The sequence below is a fragment of the Amblyomma mixtum genome, chromosome 4 (genome assembly GCF_055824585.1).
Source record: "Amblyomma mixtum isolate Tamu chromosome 4, ASM5582458v1, whole genome shotgun sequence".
NCBI classification, from domain to species: domain Eukaryota; kingdom Metazoa; phylum Arthropoda; class Arachnida; order Ixodida; family Ixodidae; genus Amblyomma; species Amblyomma mixtum.
Window position 1 is genome coordinate 107,454,359 of NC_143015.1, and position 21,965 is coordinate 107,476,323.

The window sequence follows — 21,965 nt, forward strand, 5'->3', positions numbered from 1 at the left end:
GACGCTCTCAAGAACTCAAACAGGTCTCTTCCGCAGTTTGAAAGTGCCTCCGGGATGATGATGATGATGATGAAAACTTTATTTGGAACAAGGGAGTTTTGGACACGTCGTCCTTGGGCCCCCGTACGGCCCCACTGCACTGAAACGTTCATGTCCCGGGGCTCATGACGCTGGCAGGCCGGCATGTGGCGATGGTTTGCTTGGCCGGGTCCTCGGAGCGCAGTAGGATCTCCCAAGCCTCCCAAGTGGTAAGGTGCTCCAGGCCCCGCGGGGGAGGATCCGCCGGGAAGAGGAAAAGAATATGGTCGAGAGTGGCTTTGGGGTGGTGGCAGAGGGTACAGGAAGGGTTCGTGTGGACTGGGTGATATCGCGAGCGTATATAAGGGGAAGGCAAAGTGCGTGTTTGGAGCCGCCTCCAAAGTGTATGATGGTAATAGACGATATGCGAAATTGCTTGGCGGTCTGGCAACACCGCGCCCACAACTTCCGGTTTCCATCTTGGCGCGGTCGAGCCCGTCGAGCTGGTGCATCATTTGCTATGCGTACTTTCTTCTTGCGAGTGGAGTTTCAGCAGGCAAGCTTCAGCTGCTGCGTTGTTTTCACAGCTGATCTTCGACCAAATGTAGGTGCTTTCAATAAGCGCCAGCTTACTCCTACCGCATCCTCAGCTTCGCTTGAAGTCTGGCGCTGATGATCGCAATAATCCGCACTCGAAAGTGGGTTGGAAAGTCGAACCGTGACCGTGTGCTGTTGTTGTTTTAATGCTCGCATTAAAGCACCAGTTCAAGCATCACGCATTATCATGGCTATTTTATTCCCAGGTGGACGCGAATTCATCTGGTAGGGTAGCGAGCGGTTATTTTGCGGTGAGTGCGCACGTGTGTTGACAAACTTCTGCGACAGTGTGAACTTTCGTTCGCGCCGACGCCAGGAGCTTCGTGCATTGCAGTATAATCACACAAGACCCTCGACCAGCTGCGTAATTCGATTCCTTTACTGTAATGTGCAATGCGCATCCGCGGTTTTCAACGTCACCGTTTCAGAGCCCGGCGTCGGTTGATTTTCGCCACAATTCGTTGAAACCGCGTCCTGCTTAAGACGCAGTCAGTCGACATTAACAAGAGGAAAGTAGGCATGCACATATAATTCAAAATATTGTAAGCAAAGACGCAGCTTTTTTTTTCAGATAAGCACTGAGCCACCGCGGCGGCTTGATTAGAGAAAGATGTTACAGCTGTAGGTGCATGCACGGACTCGATACGCTGGTCAAGCTGTGTGTGCAGGGGCGAAATTAGCATGTTCGGTTGCTTCCGAAACTTAATTAGCTTACTCCCAAACTTGGACAAATGGCTTTGTTGCGAAGCAAGCTGTTGGAGCTTGCCACAACGATAATAAAATCTGATGGCCTGAAGCGTTTTCAGAACACTGTTGCACGTACTTTCTAGCTTAGACATGCGTCCCTCCTTCATAATAAAGTAGCTATATTGTTCGCTTCTTTTTTTTTTTTAGATTTTCGTCGCCGCAGATATCGAAGGTATAGGAATCCTCAAGAAATAAACCATTCGCACCTCAGTTTTTATACGTAGGGTGCATTGCTTCACAAAGACTCCTTAACGCGCATAACATATGCGTATACGGTCCAGAGAGTTTGCTCGCCCTTCTAAAAGTAATTGAACACGGGAAAAACTTAACTGAACACGTAGCAAACTAAGCAGTAATCGGCATATGGTTCTTCGAGTGAACTTATTTCGCCACGGCACAAGCGATTGGCCCGCTCAAAAAAATTACCTTCTCCATTACGTTGTTCAAGTATGCGTCTATATATATTCACGCCCGACCGGAGAGTTGATAAATGCACGAAATCGGCTTCTAATTTTGATCAGAGACAACAAAGGCTGTGGTCCTTACCTTAATTTAAACGCAAATCACCTCGAGAGATTTGTCAAAAATCAGCGCACTGATCCGCGTGCTGACACATGATACCTCGCATGGCGTTTTGTGTTACTAAAACGTTGGGACGGAGTAAAAAAATAGAAAAGTGAAAAGCTTGAACGCACCTAGTTCTGGCACGCATCGTAGTGTCTTTTCACAGTGGAGAGGGTAGCGCAACACAGCATCGGCATTTTACTTTTCAAACGAAGCGCAGCCGTTTTAACCCAACGCTGGGCAGCGGCTTCGTTTTCTGTACCGTGCCAACATGGAGGACTTAGTTCTCGGAGCGCCGAGAGACGGCGCTGGGCATTTCGCATATCTAAAGCCCCTTTTCAGGGGCTTTACGCATATCGTCTATTGTCGAAGGAGGGATGAAGTGGGGGGTAGAGCCGACGCTCAGCTTTGCAGGCCTGCGTCATTTCACTGAATGAGTGCATGCGCTCCCGCGAGAACCCCAGGTCGGATGTCGCCGGTGCACTGGTTGAGAGAAGCTCGGGCTAAAGCGTTGGCGGCCTCGTTTCCGGGATTCCCGGAGTGGGCAGGCACCCATATCAGCTCTACATGGCGGGGCGTGTGCGCGGTGTGAGGGAGTCCAGTATGCGAAATGCAGGGACGTGAACTCTCCCGCGAGCAAAATTTAGTATGGCAGTTTTAGAATCTGACAGTATATATTGAGCCTCTGTGCGTGTGATGGTCAGGGCAATGGCGGCCTCTTCGGCCTCCTCGGAAGTGTCAGCGGGGGATATGTGAAGGGTGGCAATCGGTTGGAGGGAGGGGTTTGTGATGGCTACAACCGCGTCTTCGCCTGTGCATGCAGCATCCACCCAAACGGCAAACGGTTCCGTGCCGTAGAGTTTGTGGAGCGCCCGAGCGCGAGCTCTGCGTCGGGGTTCGTGGCAGGTGGGGTGCATGTTTTTGGGGAGAGGTTTGATAAGTAGTTCGCGGTGAATATGGCGGGGGACCTGGAGCTGTGTGGGATCCGTGGGTGGTAGGCGTATACCAAGGGTGTGTAGGATGTGGCTCCCGGTGGTGGTTCTCACGAGACGTATGTGTTGTGTCTGTCGGTCGGCCTCGATAAGCTCGCCTGTCGTATTGTGTACGCCTAGTTGGAGTTTTTCGGTTGAGGTATTTAGGGGTAGGCGTAGTGCTGTCTTAAATGCTGTTCGAATCATGGCATCCAGGGTGGAGATTTCCCCGGCCTGGTGTTTCAGATAGGGTAGCGTGAAGATAAAGCGGCGGAGGACGAAGGCATGAATGAGACGACATAGGTCATGCTCCTTCATGCCCCGGTGGTGTGCAGAAACGCGGCGGATTAGGTGGGATATCGACACAGTTGTCTGCTTGAGTTTCCGTATGGTGAGTGTGTTTTTTCTGTTGTTCTGGATGTGGAGGCCAAGTACCTGGAGAGTGTTTACCTCCGGGATGCGCCGGTTTTTTAGCGTCACGGTGATGGGGGCTGTGGGGCAGTTTCGTGTTGTGGGGCGGATTATGAGGAGCTCCGACTTCTCCAGTGAACAGGAGAGTCCGATACTCCGCGCATGTGTTTGGGTGAGGGTAGCTGCGGACTGTAGGGTGTTCTCTATGTCTCCATCACTGCCATGGGTGGTCCATAGCGTGATATCATCGGCATAGAGTGTACGCCGAAGGTGAGGGATGGTTTGTAGGCTGCGGGCAAGGGGAATGAGAGTGACATTGAAGAGGAAAGGACGGACCCCTGGCGGATTCCGACCCCACTGAGGGTGTATGGGGGGATATGTGGGGACAGAAGTGAATTTCGGCCGTGCGGTTAGTAAGGAATGTTTGAATATAGGTGTACATACGTTCACCTATGTTGAAGGGGGGGAGAGCCGCCATGATCGCTTGATGGTCCAGGCGATCAAAGGCCTTGGAGAGATCCAAGGCTAGGACAGCTTTTGTGTGACCCGGAATGAGGGGGTCGAAAATGTCCTGCGTGAGTTGGATCATGGCGTCCTGTGCTGACAGATGGCGACGGAAGCCAACCATGCTGTGCGGGTAGAGTTCTCCGGGAAGTGGCGCGACTTCTAGTCGCATCTTCGTTACGACGCTTCTCGAGTCGTGCGGCGCGTTATTTTGCCTTCTTTTGAGCGCGTTGTCTCTTCCTCGCTTCGTTCTTTCGTTGTTGCCTCTCTTTCGCGCTCTCCATAACGACTAGAATCTACTCTTGTTTTTGCGACTGACAGAAGGATGAAAAGGAAAGTGCATGGGCCTGCCGACCGGTGGTGGTGCTGGAAACTTTAATTGCCAATGATGTAAATAGTGGGGGCGAAGCCCCCTACATAGCACTTGGATGCCTCCTCAATGTGAGGAGGAGGCACCCTTACAACGCGAAGGATAGCCCCTGGAGCGCAATCCTTCTGTGAGCGCTGGAGATGATCCGGCGCTCGTCTTGAGCGGACGAGCTGGTCAGAAGAGACTCCCAGTAAGACTCCGCCGCGGTTGGTGATGGGGGACGAGGGAAGGTGGGGAATGTGAGGAGGGTGTGTAAGAAGTCTCCTGGTTTGCCGCAAAGTTTGCATGATGACAGGAATTGGTCTGAGTATCGGGCATGCAGCAGTATTGGGTATGGAGCAGTTCGGGTTTGTAGTTGTCGCCAATGTGCAGCCTGCGCTATGGTGAGGGATGGAGCGGGGGCATAGAGTAACATAAAAGTAAAGAGCGGACACTCGGGCCCTTTCGCGGCCGAGTTCGGCGCTTCCCCGTTTCCGCCAGATGGCACTGAACGTGCAAATAAAAAAAAAGAAAAAGAGTATGGTCTTGGCATGTCTTGGCTTCCTTCTGCGGAGTGACTGATGCGCTCATTGTCACCCTGACAGAATGCACATAGTAGGTTCACTGCCGCTTGCCAAGCGCACGCGATGAGTGGCATAATGCCTTTGCGGCTTGTGGGTGACGTGCTCGCCGCGGCGTCCAGGCAAGCGATCAAAGCCAAACGCTTTTGACGAGCGTTGCACGTCGAAACCTGGATAATCGTTGCGTGCTCCGTAATCGTCACGCTGGTGGCCGGCTGCTCAGCTGGGCAATGTGACACCGCCTCCACCGCGAGAGTGGAGAACGCACAAGACGCAATGAAAGTAGAGCCTCCAAGATTCCTGTTATGTCTATCATCTCTGAGGCCAGTGCGTTTCCCCGGGTCCGCTAGGTGCGCTGTGCACAAAAGTCGGCCGCTGGGGCCTACGGGAGTGTCCGCTCCTTACTTCTATATTACTCTATGGCGGGGGTGCGTATTCCCTTCGTTTGTCTCGGTAGTACGAGAAAATATCACGGAAGGAGAGCAGGCGCTCCGAGGCTCGTAGAGGGGGCTCGACTCCTGCCTGGAATGTGAGACCTCGGGCTAGGGAATGAGCCTCCTCGTTGCCAGGGAGGCCAGCATGTGCTGGCGTCCAGATGAGGGTGATGAGGCGCCGGGGCTGCCAGAAACGTAGTAAACGAGCAGCGGTGCTGGATATGTAGCCCTTGGCATAATTTAAAATTGCAGGTTTGGAATCGGAGATAATTTTTGTGGCAGATATAGAAATGAGAGCAAGCGCGATGGCTGCCTCTTCTGCCTCTGTGGTCGAATTGGTAATGATTGAGCTGGAGGTTAGAAGCTTGGCATTATTGTCGGCTACCGCCAAGGCCATACTGGAGCCTGTCGTATATTCCGCTGCGTCCACGTAGACCACCTCATTGTCCTCGCTATACTGTTTGTGGAGGGCCCGAGCCCTTGCTACTCTGCGTTCCCTGTCTCGCTCAGGGTGCATGTTCTTGGGGATGGGGGTTACGTTGAGGTTAAAACGGAGGGTAGCAGAAAGGGGACCCTCTCGGTAGGCTCTGAAATTGGGGTCAGGCTGAACTGGGACAATAAAGTACGACCAGCCTCTGAGCTGGATAGACGGGATAGTTGTGCCATAAAGGTAGCTTCTTTGAGCTCCTCAAAGCTGTTGTGTACACCGAGTTTGAGGAGTCGGTCGTTGGATGTACTGGGGGGAAGACGTAGAGCTGTTCTCGTGCAACTACGTAGTAGCGCATTAACCCGGTCTCTCTCCTTCTGTTTGCAGCCGAGCCACCACCGCTGCCAAGTGCAGATAGAGGAGAGTTCAAAGATAAGAGGAAAGAGAAGACGCGCGTCGCAACAACCGCGTCCGCCGAAGCGAAGACGCTGTCTGAAACAACATATACCGCAAGCAGAATCCATTGAGGCGAAGCGCGTATATATATATACCCCCGCGAGGCGACACCTCCTCTCCCTCTACCCCAGCGGAGGACATCTGGTGCAGGGAGGGGCGACGTTGGTAACCCCCCTCCATCCCCCCCCCCCCCCCCCGGGGGCTTTTATCAACGTTTTAAGTCGTTGACTCCACCATATAGCTTATTGTCCTCGCTCCGCACCACACAAAACATTCTATGAAAATACCGTGTGTAATAGTTTTAAAACATAAATGTCATTAAATAAAACGAAAAATACTCATTTCCATGGACGATACTCTACTGGGAGCAGCCACGACGTCACGAAGAAAATAAAAAGAACACTCGAACATGCATTGAATCGATGAAATAGCGACTGGAAACGACAACATCGTTTCTGAAATGCCCAAGATGAACTGATGCAAGCCCCGAAAGTTTTTTCCGCAAGCGGGGAACGAGAATCAACCGTGCGATAATGTTCGCGGCATGGCCAGAACCACGTAACCCATAGAGGTCACCTAAAGCTAGGGCAGAAAACGACAATGTTAAAAATACATCTTCTCAAGAAAAAGAAAATTAGCTGAGGACAAGTTGCGTAAGCAGCGTGGAGCCTAGTGGAGCGCGGCGGAAACGGTTGCTATGGCAACGGCGCTCCATCTGACCTCGCTGCGGCTGAAGGTAAACCGTGGCCACCGCCGGGAGCTACGCGACGGCTCGAAACCTGGCGCAGTATTGCTTACGCAATTAAAAATGGACGACGCTTAATCTACTTGTAACAGTACAATGCGATAGCGATATAGAGCTCCCTCCCGCACAGGTACTCCTTCCTCATATCCTCATATTTGTAGTGGCGCAGTGCTGAAGCAGATGTGCAACTGCCGCAGCAAGTGGCTGTTTCAAACACGGCCACCAGTGGGTGGGACTTGTTAGATCCAATGTGCTCTTCCCGAGCTCCCGTGAGGCTTATATTTGCACAGACAGTTCTGCGGGAGGCTGTCTATCTCTCGTCCTTTGGCTGATGCGCAGTGTCATGGTGGGCAGAGGCAATTGCATTGAATTTATTTCGATTGTAATCAAAAAGATGACCCACAGCAGACCTCTGCGGCTAGTCGAAGACGAGGAGGTCGAGGCAGAGTCAGCGGAGCAGCGTTTGAGGACATCATCATCATCATCATGACTGCGCTCAGTGACCACCTTCGCCAGGTCCTTTAAATAAACCCCTTGTTACAATTAATATCATTGCCACCTGTCATTGCAGACAGCCTCCCTGTAACACGGTGGGCAGGTTTCCATCTGGCTATTCTCGTGAATGGTACTTTTAATGCTTTCGTATTAAGAATGGTACACGGTGCGAAACTTCGCAGAAAATTATCAGGAAGCAGAAAATCTACAGTGATACTTTTGTTAGAATACGTGCAGCTCAGGAAACCTCCGGAGCTTCACTTTAATATATAGTTTTCCTAATAAAAATACTCACAGGACGGTTACATCCTCGGAACGCGAGATTCAGGAACAGCCGTTTTTACGCGACATACTGAGGTAAAAGAGAGAGAGAGACTCTTTAATGAAGAGCAGAGAATTTAGCCGGCGTTTAAAAATCGCTGGCATGCTACTCTGCGTAGGGAGGGGAATTTGGGAGATAAAGACAGAAGGAGAGCAGAGTGGAAGAGGTCAAAAAAACGAAGATAAAATGCGGCCATGAAATGGGTACTAAGGATGCAATGGCGAGTATTGATGTAACCTATGGAGTGATGGAGTGCATAGTCCGTCAAATGGGCTGACGAAGTTCACTGCATGAATAATGCATGAAGGTGACGTGCAAGTGAATTTAAAGCTTATCGAGATGTCCAATGTCTTTTAAATATGTGAATAGAAAAGTCATTGCAAGAACTTGAGAGGGACATGCATATACCGTGCCTTGAAAACCTTTGAAGTACCTTAGGGTTCGAAATAGCAGCTTCTGGAAATTCAAAAGTACCAAGCGTAACCTTCCTGAAGTGCACCTTTACTAATGTAACTGCGTTAACTAATTTTCCCCCTTTTAACGCGACAGCGTTAAAGGCCTTCTCCAGAAAAACGGGTGTCAGCGTTGTCGGCGTCGACGTTGTGAGCGAAAATTCACGAGCATGGCTCCGGCAGGTGGTCCCCAGAGAGCAACATAGCAGGCAGGTGGGGGCCACCTAGGTCACGTGACCTTGCGACGTCATCACAACCTGCCCACCGTGGCAGGTGGCGGCTAAATTAACGATTGGTCGCTCGGGAAGAGCAACCGGGGTCGCACAAGGCCCACCGGTGGGAGCATCTGCCATTGCAAGGTGGTGGCGCATCGCTTAAGCGTTGCACGACTGCGCCAGGAGGGGTATGAGGACACCCAGGGGTCTAGTAGGTGAAGTAGAGGATGACGTTCTATATTGCCACGTATCATTGTAGTGTCCGTTCGTTCGCGCAAGGCCGCAGGAAATGGGTGTTATCATTTTTGTTCGTGACCCGAGAAGCGACCGCACTAATCCCGAATGATCACATCCATGAATAGCTGCATCTACGTGTTTCCAGATTACTGTAGAACATCTCGACCTGTTATCTCGAAGTTTCCTTGCCGGCTTTAAATTGAACGATGCCGCGAACAGCGGGCATTCGTAGTTCGACGACTGACGAGCACGGTTGTTGCTTACGTCGCCGAGTGATTAAGTACTCTTGCGGGCGCAAGTCAGCCCAAATAAAGAGCTTCGTTTCCAAGACTGGTTGGTGTCTTCCTGACCGCTGGATTGCCGTCACTACAACGTGACAATATACAGGGTGTTTCGCCTAGGACACAATTTTTAAACATCGGGTTTTTGAGTTAGACGAGCGCTAACGTAAACTGATATTGCTAATAACTGATATACATAGTTAAATTTTTAGCTCTTACTCTTAGGATACATAATTAATGACAAGCGCGTAGCCTAGCGTAGGTAACGCTCATATCAGTATTTAGAATTTTGAAACTGCGGTTGCGCTAGGCTCTGTGGCCCTGCAAATTTGGGTTATCTCGATGAGTTACGTCTACTGGAGAGGTTGCTTTGCCTGCAAGCTTCTCGAAAGGGCATGTATTTTGGCGCGATGTATGTCCGAAATCTGTTGTGATTAAGCGCCGAGCGAAAAGGCGTTTTCGAAGTTCTAAAAACTGAAACGAATATTAATTACGGTGGGCTACATGTCTGTCAATAATTCGGACGAAAGCCAGGCACTAGCAGATTTTGTAGCCAGAAAGGAACGAAAGCTGCACGATAAACAACAGCGTATCAAATTAGAGATAAATTTCCGCCAGATACGAATACATCTGGACAGTTTAACAACCGCCCGCCAATTTCGATACAGACAAAAGATACGCCTTTTCCGCCGCGGGACACTGACAGCACCATTGTCGATATTTCCAAATCCTTAAGTGATAGCGACAAACGGATTCTGAAGCATGGCCTTACATTTTGTCCAACTAACAATAATTTTAACGAGTATGAACTTCACAGAGATATCACAGAATTTGCGCGAAGATTGCGAATTAAGGAATTTTTTGCCGAAAAAACGAACACCCCGATTACTAACCTAGCTCTTTCCTGTAACACGTGGTCAACACGTGCTCACCCTACTGAAGTAACCAGCCTTAATCCCATCCCTCTTAAAGCCGAAAGCACATGGACGCCGGAAGTGCAGCAGAGTCCCGAATTAGACTTGTACATTAAATCTGTCTCGAAAGAAATTATAGACCAAACAAAGCAAGCTCGAAAACGCAGAAACGTCACCCCAACAGAACAGGCTACTCTGAACCACTTAGCTTCTAGAACCGATATAGTCATTAAACCTGCAGACAAAGGAGGTAGCATAGTTATCCTGCCGGCCGAAAAATACAAAAAAAGAAGCTTTTAGGCAACTCAACAACCCTTGTCATTATAGGAAATTAGATTCAGATCCCACTTCAGAATTCTGCAAATTGATTCTGAACAAACTGGCAAACTTATTATCACGGGAACTAATCACGCAGTCCGACTACCACTTCTTAAATCCGCTAAACAAACAGGCAGGACGCTTTTACCTACTTCCCAAAATCCATAAGGTTTCCGCAGAAGACTTGTTTACCGCAGATATCCCCGGCAGACCTATCGTTTCAAACAATAACACGCCCACAGAGAACTTATCAATTTTCCTGAACAACTATCTTGCAGATATTCCTACCCACCTCCCTTCCTTTGTCGAGGATACACCGCACTTTCTCCGCATAATAGAGTCTCTTAATGACGCTTCCATTATCCCAGCAGATAGCATACTTGTCACACTTGACGTCGCCGCTTTGTACACAAACATTCCCATAAATGAAGGTATCGACGCACTCTCCAAAATTCTAACTCAAAGTCCTCACCCGCACGAAACTGAAGTGTACCTCACGCTACTTGAATTGGTACTAACACTCAACTACTTTGAATTCGATTCTTCTTACTACCTTCAAGTATTTGGAACAAGCCTGGGCACTCCCTTCGCACCAACTTACGCGAACATTTTTATGGGGCTACTAGAATCTCAACTTGTAAATTCATTTCTAAAAAACCACTTATATACCTGCATTACATAGACGACATTTTCATGATATGGGAGCATGGGGCTGAGACCCTAAAGACATTCGTCACACATTTCAATTCATGCCACTCTAGCATTAAATTCACCTTCAACTCCTCGAAAACGCAAGTCAATTTCCTTGACACCACTGTCCGTTTAGAAAATAGCAAGCTCAAAACCACACTTTACAGGAAGCCCACGGACCGACAACAATACTTAGATTTCACTAGCCATCATCCAAGACACTGCAAACAAGGTATATTCGTAGGACAGGCAACGAGACTAAGAAGAATATGTAGCGACGACGACGACTACCTGAAACACCTACACTCGCTAAAAAACACACTAATCACCAGAAACCATCCACAGACAACCCTCAATAATGCTTTCCAACGAGCAACCACTTTGAAACGAGATGTAGTTCTTAAAAAACGAACAAAAGCTAGCAGTCAACGACCTCCTGCACTTATAACGAAATACTCAAACGCGCTTCCAAACATAAACAATATCCTGCGGAAATACCACCCCATTTTAACTGGTAACGACCGTCTCAAGAAAATATTTCCCGACGCACCAAGGGTAACACACAGACGCAACACAAACCTGAAGGACATCCTGGTGCATGCTAGGCTCGGTAAGAAACCACCAACGACAGTAACTTCATGCTCTCGACCTAGATGCAAGACATGCAAACATTTACAAAGGGACACTACGGTTAAAAGTACGGCAAACGATTTCAGTTTCCATATGAAGACTAGTTTTGACTGCACATCGTCCAATATTATCTACATGCTCCAGTGCTCCTTCTGCCAGAAACAATATATCGGGGAAACCGGGCAAACAATGAGTGCCAGATTAAACGGGCACCGGGCTGACACAACACGGAATGAACAGAAGGCAGTGTCGACCCATTTTAATCAAGGCCATCACAAATTCGACGAACTCAAATAGTTCATTCTTCAGTCAGGCTTCAAATCGATTAGGGACAGAAATACAGAGAAGCATCCCTAATCCACAAATTTAAAACACTGCAACCAACAGGGATTAACATGTCTAGAGGAAACCTGGAATCTCTCAGGTACATTCCAGGGTTAGCATAATTTTCAATTAACAAATGTTTTGCACGTGCTCAGACCATTTCCTAGAACCTCGCATAAGTATATTATCTTTTCAGGAGGACACAGGGGCGGGATGGGGGCACGGGCGTGGAAGTAGACAGGGACAAGGGCTTGTCCCTGTGTGCTTCTATGTCCGGGTCTTTTGTTGCGCCGCTGTGTCCTCCTGAAAAGTTATGAACCAACACGGCCAAATACAAGTACTTCTGAGTATACTATCGCTCTTTGCACTCTTCCCACGTCATACCTTCCACCACATTTCCGGCCTTCTCACCCTCTTCCTTTGTTCACTTTTTTTTTCTTTCTCCTAATCCCCTACTACCAGTTCTCGGAAACCATGACATTCCTGTTACCCCCTCCGCCCCCACCTTTTGGCTTTCTCTGAACTCGGGCCATTCCCCCCCCCCCCTGCCTTTTCCTTCCTTGGAAATGCCCCCCCCCCCCCCCCCCCCCCGTTTTCTTTCTCCTTCCAGGGTCAGCCTATTTTGTTTGCCTTGTTCTCATTTCCCTGTACCACGCTGACTAATCCTCTTATCTGAGTTTTTCAGGTCCATCCAGCGCCAACCCCCCGTCGCAGCCCCTTAAAAGCCTATGTTCATTACACACCCTTTGGATATAAGTTTTTCCACTATTGCAGCTTAAAGAATCAAGATTCACCTCCCTCCCCTTCCTGACACATATCCCCTCTCACACCACTTTCCTTCCCTCCCCCGGGGCCTTCCTCCTCGGAGTGAAGGCCCTATTTAATCCCTGCCAATGATGAACGCTTTGCCCAGACGAAGACAAGTCCCCTTGTCGAAACGTTGGCTCAAGCAACCTGAAGTTTTCCCCTCCCTTGTTCATTTTTGGGATGTCAATAATTAGGTAGCCTAACAGTAGTAGTTAAAAGTTAACTACTCAATATTAGTTAACTAGCCTGCAAGTTAGCGCGTCTTAGCGGCAGTCTGATATACTACAGCGCTGAAAATGCTATGCCGAAAAAAAAACACTCTTCTAACTCCAAAATCCTGTTTTTGACAATTGCCTAAACTCTTAAGTGAAACACCCTTCATATGAGAAATTTACGCATCACATGATACCCTTAAAGCGGAGCTGAAGTGTCCCCTCCAATTTTCTCTGTCCACAATTGCTGGCTGATTTGTACATCTTCCACAACTATCCACTTCGATCTGCGACAGCGGTGTTACTATAATAATTTGATTTCTACATCCATAAAGAAATACGATGCTCTGCTGATTTACTACGCTTTCTCTAAGAATGAGCGTTGCTGCAAACGAATGACTCACCATCGTTGACCGTGATGACCAGCGTACCAAGAATTTCTCCAGGTCTGGCATGGAATGGGACTTCTTGACTGCACAGTTGCGAAAGGATTACAACGATGTTAAGAAGACGCAAGGTCTAATGAAACAAAACTATGGGGACACTAAAATCATCTCGAGAGTGTAATGTGATAGCTTTAGATTTCACATTTGTAGCAGCTTCTGTTTCGACTTTTGTGCGTGTTGGCGTCAGTTCCTTTGCGATTTTTGGTCCATCATCGGCGATATTCGGACTGCTAGCTGCAGTACCAGATATCTCCTATGTGGTAACGGTGCCGATATTTCCATATATCGCTTTCTTTTTCTGAGTTTTGATTTCGATCACTCTATCTAGGTTGCTCAGAAGAAGCAAGGTTGCTCTCAATCCAGTTGGCAGGTTGTGATACCGTCACAACGTCGCATGACTTGTCTCGATCAGTCGGCGAAGATCGTGACACCAGACATCGGCGCGTTTTGGCGTGTCGACAACTCTCACGATATCGCACTAAAACGTTTTCGAAAGATTCTGCTGTCCAACTGATTTCGTTGGAACTGAACGGCGCAGAGGCCGTTGTCCATGGAATTTGGACGCTGAAAACGGCAGTTGTAGGTTAGTCTGTCTACACGTATGTCCGAGCCGGATTAAGCATTGATCACGTCACAACTCTGTTGTTTGCGTCTTTGTTTCTGTCATGTTTTTGTACTTTTTATTGTTCTTCGCTCTCGTTCTTTTTGCTGTAAGCCTTCCATATTTAATGCGATATCTCATCTAATAAACTTGAACAACCAGTTGGAAGTTCAGCGCTGTTTGTTGTTCCTTTGTTTTCTCCTCTTTCGTACCGTTTTCTTTGCGTCAGTTATGCGCCGACTGGTCCTTCAATGCTTCTCATACTCGTCACAAGAGCTCCCATCTCCTCGCTTGCCTGGCGAGAGATGTCTAATGACGGCATGACCCATGTTGGCGTGACCACAGATGGCATGGCCACAGATGACCTGCCCTGCGTTCCCTGTGTCCCGCACACCTTGGGCCTCTCTTTACAATGTTTTTGCCCAAAGGGGCCAGTTCTCGGTTACATTTTGTACTGTCGAAAGTCCTTCATAGAACTACCGCTCTAAGAACCCAAAGAATAAAAATTCTTCTGACGTTCACCCTTATGGCAATGGAAATTGCAGTGACAGCTGGGGTGGCATGATGTGAGGTTATAAAGGTGAACAGTGTTCCGAATAATCTGCGTGGCGCATTGCGCCTGTTCTCTTAATCTCTCTCTATGACGTCACCGCCGACGAGAGCGTTCCTGCCAATCAACGTGGCGCGTTGCACCTGCTGTCTCTCTCTATTGAGGCCGTTGTCTTAAATGGTGCTGTGGGCAGGACACTTTTTTTCTTTCTTTTTCAGGCCCTTTCTAATCTATGTCTCTCTCTCTGTGGCGTCACTAGTGGCGAGAGTATACCGACCAATCAGCGTAGCGCGGCACCTGCTATCTCTGTTCATCTCCCCTTTCTGTTACGACGCCGACGACGACGCCGCGTAACTAGGGAAACGTAGCCTTAACAGCTGCTGCTGTAAAATTATTACTCAACAATGATTCGTACTAGGGTGAATGGTCTGTTTCCGGAAGGACCCACAGGTATGTCGCAGTCTTGGTCACTGGATCGAGCTGCGTTCGTGTCGCCATCAGGCACTGGAACATGGTGTCATTGTCCGAGTCCGAGATGGCAATGACGATAGGCCAGCTTTCGAATACCTGTGACGCACAAGAGGAGCAGAAGGGTGTGGACAGTTAAAGAGGTCTTTCTATGCAGTAAACGGCGCAAGTGTCGTGGTAACCCGCAGCTTATAAGCCCCACGAAAACCTCCGAGCGAAAAGGCATCGCGTACACAAAGAGACTACAGCCAGAGCAGGGCACTAACGATACATGATCACTCCGGTGTAGCCGGGACACAAAAAATTAAGGTGACCGCATTTAGTTCTGGACACTTCGGAGTGCTCTCTCGAAGTCTTCAAGCGGGTCACATGTGCAGAGATTCGGATCTAAATATAAGTGCAGGATGCATCTATCCAGGTGCATGCCTTTTCAACTTCTGCATTTAACTTCTTTATGGAAAATTTTTTTGTCTTGTTCCTTCGCATATTCTGTCTGAACCTGGCTTGGGTTGCCAACGCAAGCAGCAAACTCTCGCTGCCGCTAGTCAGTCCGTTAGGGAACGAAATTGGCAAAGGTAAAACCAGATCTTGATGTTAATAGGGCTCATCTGCAGTCTTTGCCAAAAGTACAGAGACCAAGCGGTTTGCTCCTGGGTCGTGTTGTGAGGCTCGTTATGTGTCGCCAGCGTTCCGAACCTCTCGAAAGTGAGAGCGAATTTGCTCCTTAGTCCTCTGGAAGTTGACTTCCAGGGATGCCGCAGATGCCCCACTGAATAACTAAGGAGCAAACCGCGTGAACTCTTTGCTTGTGACAATGGCAGATCGCCTTAGTAGCACTCTATTATAGAGAAGCAGTGAACACAGAACATGTGGACATAGCTACACTGGCAGGGACTTCCACTCTTGGCAGGACTACGCCTCTTATCTGTGGTAGACAACAAGCTCGGCTCGGGGGCGTATTTTGAATCCGCCTGGTTTGAGCTGAGCATAGATTAACCTAGACCTTTGGAAGTGAACATCAAGTATGGTGCGGATGCATGTAGTCCTCCTCCGCAGGGAAATGATGGCTTGTCAGAGTAGAAGGGCGCACTCTGTCCTATCGGCTTGAGAGTGGAGTGGGCTAGAGTCAGAAATTTCAAAGAGCAGCGCGATCATTTTGGGCGCATCGCTCGCCTGAGAAGCTTCAAGGCTACCGACACCTAACGTTTCCAGCACAATAAGCACCACCTCCATGGTAGCCACCTGAAAGCTACTGCACTAATAGTAATGAATTTGTCTCTCAGGTCTGCTCAATTGATGGCTGCGTAGTTTACAATATGTTTACGATATGTAATGCGCCAACGCCGAAAAGAAAAGGATTAAAAAAATTTTGCGACTCGTCCCAACTCTAGCTTCTGCTTCTGTGCAGCGTCTAGCGGACTGCACGGAGGAATTGGAAGAATACTTGAACTCTGTCAATGAAATATTCTTGATACGTCCCGATTTCTGCTTTAAATAGGCTGAAGCAGTCAGTAAAACAGAAAAAAATGCGCCACAAAATTTGATGAACGTGTTGCTAGCTAAATGACGACATCCGTGAAGCTTCCATAGAGTGGCTGGAAAATGTTGCCACTGGGAAAAAAAAATTATAATGACTCTAAGCTTTCTAACCCGGCTGCGCGTCAAAACGAAACACATTACTATAAAAACTGCGTCATGCTTTCCTTGCAGTAGAGTGGAAGATACGAGCTTGAGGCGACAGCTTACAAACCATCAGGAACGACTCCTCAGCACTAAAGATCTGTGCGCCCATGGAAGCTTTGGTTTGGTTTGGTTTATGGGGTTTAACGTCCCAAAGCGACTAAGGCTATGAGAGACGCCGTAGTGGAGGGCTCCGGAAATTTCGACCACCTGGGGATCTTTAACGTGCACTGACATCGCACAGTACACGGGCCTCTAGAACTTCTCCTCCATCTAAATTCAACCGCCGCGTCCGGGATCGAACCCGCGTCTTTCGGGTCAGCAGCCGAGCACCATAACCACTGAGCCACCGCGGCGGCTTGCCCATGGAAGGAGTTTTCTGGCACTCGTAGCTTGCAGTTTACAGCTCCGAAGTAGTGAGATGAGGGACAGCTTACGGCGCGTACCTTGAAAGCGTCCTGCACGACGGACTGCAACTTCTGTGGTCCCCCCGGACGTCCGAGCTTTCCTAGCACAAGGGTGGTCGAGCACGTAGCGAGGACGAGCGTTAATGCGACCATTCTGCGCTGCATCCTGAAGCTGTTCTGAGCTGTGCTCTCAGCCCAGGCGTGCTAGACTGCATTAAATGGGGCATTGAAACGGGGGGAATAGAAACAGGCGCTCTAGTCTGCAAGCACGAAAAGAGCAAATCGATAATAAAAATAAAAACAAAGGGAACAGAAAAAAATGCCTGGACAGAGAGAGTGACAGGGAAAGATTTTAAGGCATTACGACATGAGTGTTGTACTGGAGTCTTTATACGCAGGTGCGTTAATTAGTTCTTTTGTATTTATTTACTACACTCTAAATTGAAAGGAGTAAGAAGGGAGTGAACTATGCTGTAGGGCACACTCTCTTTCATAAAAAGGGCGTGTGTTACAAGACAGCTTGCCCCCTTTTAGGCGTATTCATATTGAGTGCGCATAATTTACACCAACATTTTGCACGCTGGCGGTTTGGTAGAAGCGGGTGTCGTTACCAAAGCGAAATGGAGAAGACAGCACAAATGGAAAGAGTCAAATCACAAAAGGTGCAGCTGAGAAAACAGTTTAATAGAAGCAGAAATAAATATCCGAGTTTGACACAGAAATTGCATCGCAAGCTGCAAAATAAAAAAATGAAATTCTAGCGGAAAAAATATGTGCGTTGTGCAACGAACTCACTTGACAAAATGTCTCCAGCACATTTGTTTCATGCACTTGTTCGCTTTTCTTATTCGCCCGTCATTTTGTAGGGTTCCTCCTGGACAGTTTCTGCAGCAACGCACTACCGCTTAGGTAGACTTCTATATCCCCCCGCACATAGTTCTCTCACCAAACCCCAAGAAGTTGCGTGGAGGCAACTCCCAACGAACACTCTCCCCAACCCTGCGATATATGCCCGCATATACCCTGGGGTCTACTCCCCTTCCTGTCAACTGTGTGGCCAACATGCCACTCTATCCCACATACTCTGGGCTTGCCCTCGGGACTCCCCCCCTCGAGACATGCAGCTCTCGAATCCAGACCAGTGGAAGGCCGCATTGCTCAGTTCCGACTCGGACACGAGGATCCGGGTTGTGACAAGAGCCCTAGAAGTCGCCGAACGCCACGGGCTCATGGCCACTTGATGGTGCTGTAACCCCACATCGTCAGATACATTTGTCGATGAAAATAAAGTTTATCCTCCTCCTGCAGCAATGAATATGTAGAGGAAAATCACACAGAACGCATAGTACTTAGAACTGACTGTTTATTTCCCAGTTTCTTCCTGTGGACCCACAAACACGACGGAAGCTAATCGATGGCATAAATCGCACAGCCAGCGCCCGCGTCGCTGCCCTGTCACCTTTAAAGCGGCAACACACCCTGCTGAAGAATCTGTTCGCCTGCATTTCGGATCTGTTTTGAACCGATAGCTTCCCTAGGCCATGTAAAGCCGAGGTCGGCGTGCTTTCAGTTTTGACCTTGAAGCGAAACAGAGGTCAAACCATGAAGAGCTTATGGTGTTAGTATGGTGAGCTGTCCTATGGTGCCCAAGGTCAAGTTCAAAAGAGCGTGGTCGTGTGATATGTGACGTCATCGCATGCGCGACATGACGTGATTCACGTGACTGATGACGTCATAACTTGTGAATCTAAGGAGGAGCGCGTAGTGCCTCCAGGCCACAAGCAGCGCGATGGAAGACGTCAAACGCCCGGCCGTAGCAGTTCGCAGAGCTGCGAACTTACGACGACAGTATGAAGTACGCTGAATAAAAAGTTTTACCAAGCTTAACATGTGAAGCTATCGTGCCTAACTAGGTTTAACCGGAGCTAAACCACCAGCATTTTTGTATTTCGTGGGCATCTGCTTTGAGCGGAAAAACTAGAAGGCAATAGATAGAATGTTAAAAACTGTCCAATCGGATGTTTTGCGTGCCGTTCTACAACTTTCTAATTGGAATTTTCTGCCACTTTCCTAGCGAAGTTGGTTAATTAATCTTGATTAATTATGCAATCAAGCAGAATAGAAAAAAACAGCATGCCTTACTCCACACGATAGCCAGAGATATGCATTTGGTCGCGTCGTCTAGATTGCCTCGGTGCCCTGGCGGAGTGTGACACCCTGTATACTTATTTATTATACTAATCACAGCGCCATGCGGCATTTCAGCGGACGGAGAGAACGGAGGGAGAATAAGTCAGCGAATTCATGACGGATAATAGAGTGCAGCTAAAGGAACAAAAACAAGCGATTAATGAACAAAACAACTTCCAACCGCTGCCCAAAACAAGAACGCTTCGAGGCACTCCTCCATGAAGAGGAAAATATAGATCGTTTCACATTCACCTTTTTGGGCGCAGTCATATTTCCACTGAGCTGTGGCAGCAGCGTTCTGATCGGCAGATTTCACACAGGTATCTACTACGCATGCGCAGCACAGTCCAACACGCACGCGCGCTCAATCAAGATAGACAGTGAAAGGTCTATATTTGACCGCGAATATTCGTACTATTTTTTCATAACGCCTAAAGCTGCCAGCGGTCGGCTTTATATCATTTTGTTTCGTAACATGAGGTGCGATGAGACTTATTTCTAAAGCTAGAACTCCAAACACACTTGCGCCGCGCGTCAGCGCGTGCCAGGCGTGACGGCCGTCAGCCACAACCAGTCTGCGCATGTGCGCTGCGCCAGACGCGAGCAGCGTGAGCTCCAACGCTCCGACCTGTAGCACAACGCTCCAGCGCGTGGTGCAACGCCTCGGAAGTGTGATTGGAGTCGAGGCTTAACGAGTGCATCCACGAGCAACTGCTTCCATGTTCTTTCAGATTATTTTCGTTGCTTTGACGCCTTATCTCTATGGTTCCCTGCCAGCTTTAAACTGAGCGCTACCGAGAACCCCGGGCATTCTGTTCGACGACCGCCTTGTTATTGCGCCGTCACCTAGCCATTCCGTTTTTGGTTTGATTTAGGGATTACGGGGGTTTAACGTCCCGAAGTGACTCAGGCTAAGATGGACGTCGTAGTGGAGGGCTGCATATAATTTCGCCAACCTGGGTATCTTTAACGTGAACTAAGATCACACACTAGATGGGACTCTAGCATTTCAATTCCAACGAACTGCGACTGCCACGGCCGGGATCGCAACCGCGTCTTTCAGTTCAGCTGCCCAGTGCCGTAGCCACTAAGCCACCGCGGCGGCTCATTCAGTTTTTGTGGGCGCAGTTTCAGCCAAATAATGAGTTTCTCGTGGAAGTCTTTTTCGCTGTGCTGACTGCCAGGCTGCCGTCACGCCTGTGTTACCATGTCATTGGAGTTTATTGTAACAATGTCCTGCGGCAATTTATTCCTTTCGAGGATTATTCTTGTTAAAAGGAAAAGACTTCCAGGACGAACCAGTTTCGCGATTCCTTTTAGTTCTTTTATGGTCGTGGTTAAGGAGAAGTGATATAGCGTAGACCAAAGTTCGCGGCAGAGTTACAACGGTTCGGCCAGACACAGCTGCAAAACGACTCGACCTTGGGCGCTGGAGGCTCGTCGCAATTACGTTACAGATGTTGTAAGAGGAAATACCATGTGTTTTTTTTGTTGTTTTTTTTTGGGGAGGGGGAGGGGGAGGCAGAAATGGTTTAATTTTTTCATTTGTGGCAGTGCGTTTTAAACAACAGTGAAGTTTTTACGGCAAAAACACGTCAACTTGCAGGGTTTTCTCGTATATGCCGTGCAGTAACACTGACAATGTTCCCGTAATAACATTTTGACGCGCCGTATGGGAGGGATGTCTAGTTGACCGGTATTCATTTTCATTTCAAGATCACAAAAAGACCGAGAGCTCTCAATCACGGCTCTCGGGGTCTAAACAATCAGTTGTGTTAGCTGTCTTGCGTTTGAGGCTATAGAAGTGCAAACAGGTGCGCGTCTTGTTACGCGACAGCGTATACAGCTCGTTTGATCGAAAAGCCGTCGGCGTCGTATAGTAGTAGTAGTAGTAGTAGTAGTAGTAGTAGTAGTAGTAGTAGTAGTAGTAGTAGTAGCAGTAGTAGTAGTAGTAGTTGTAGTAGTAGTAGGCACCGCGTGTTGGAAATATATTTGCAGGCTGCGTGAACATTACCGCAGAATGTTCCCAATAGTGTCATGCTATTAAGCGTTTCGTAAGCATATACAGTCGGGGAGAAAAGTCTCCGGACCACGTGTTCCTCTATCGAGGCCGATAGCTCTGCTATTAGTCGGCGGCTGGAGACCACACTTGTGGAGGTAAAAGTTAAATTTTCGTTCTTTCATCTCCACAAGTGCGGCCTCCAGTCGCTGTCTGATAGTAGAGCTATAAGCTTCGTTTGAGGAACACGGGCTCCGAAGACTTTTGCCCCCGACTGCACTGGTTAAGTCAGAGCCTAGCTCTCGGAAGGGATTCGAACCGGTGACCTATATCGTGGGAAAAGGCGTCTGTTAAAACCAATTTTCGATTTGTCTAACGGGCAAGGCGTCGCCATAGAGAAACATACTTACGTAAGCATGTTTCTCTATGGCGTCGCGCCGAACGGGCGATGGCGTTCCTTGGACTCCCCGGCAGCGCTGCAGAACGCTTTTGCGTTCCACTATTAAAGGCGAAGCTTAAGCGTCCTCCAAATTTTTTGCCCGGACTTATGCACCGGCTGAATTTTTCAGAACAATGGCAGTTTTCATGCGCGTGATATAAATTCAGGTTTGACGTATACTGTAGAAATCGCGATATGAGATAAAATTGTCCGAGGTCGTTGCTCGCTAGTAATCGCAGATGACATACAATGCGAGAGAAAGAATAACAGATATTGTCTTCTATACTGTGCAGCCGATGGCTGAGAAAGGAATGCGGGAAAATAAAGAAGCATATAATCTGTGGGAGTGTGAAAGCGCATCGCTGAAGTGATTGATTTGTGTTCTGGTGTTTTTAGTAGTGCTGGAGGATATGAGCTTGACGCTGTCTTACAGCTCGTTGGTGCCCCAAACGGCGACGTTCCATGTCGTATGGCGGTCACACTA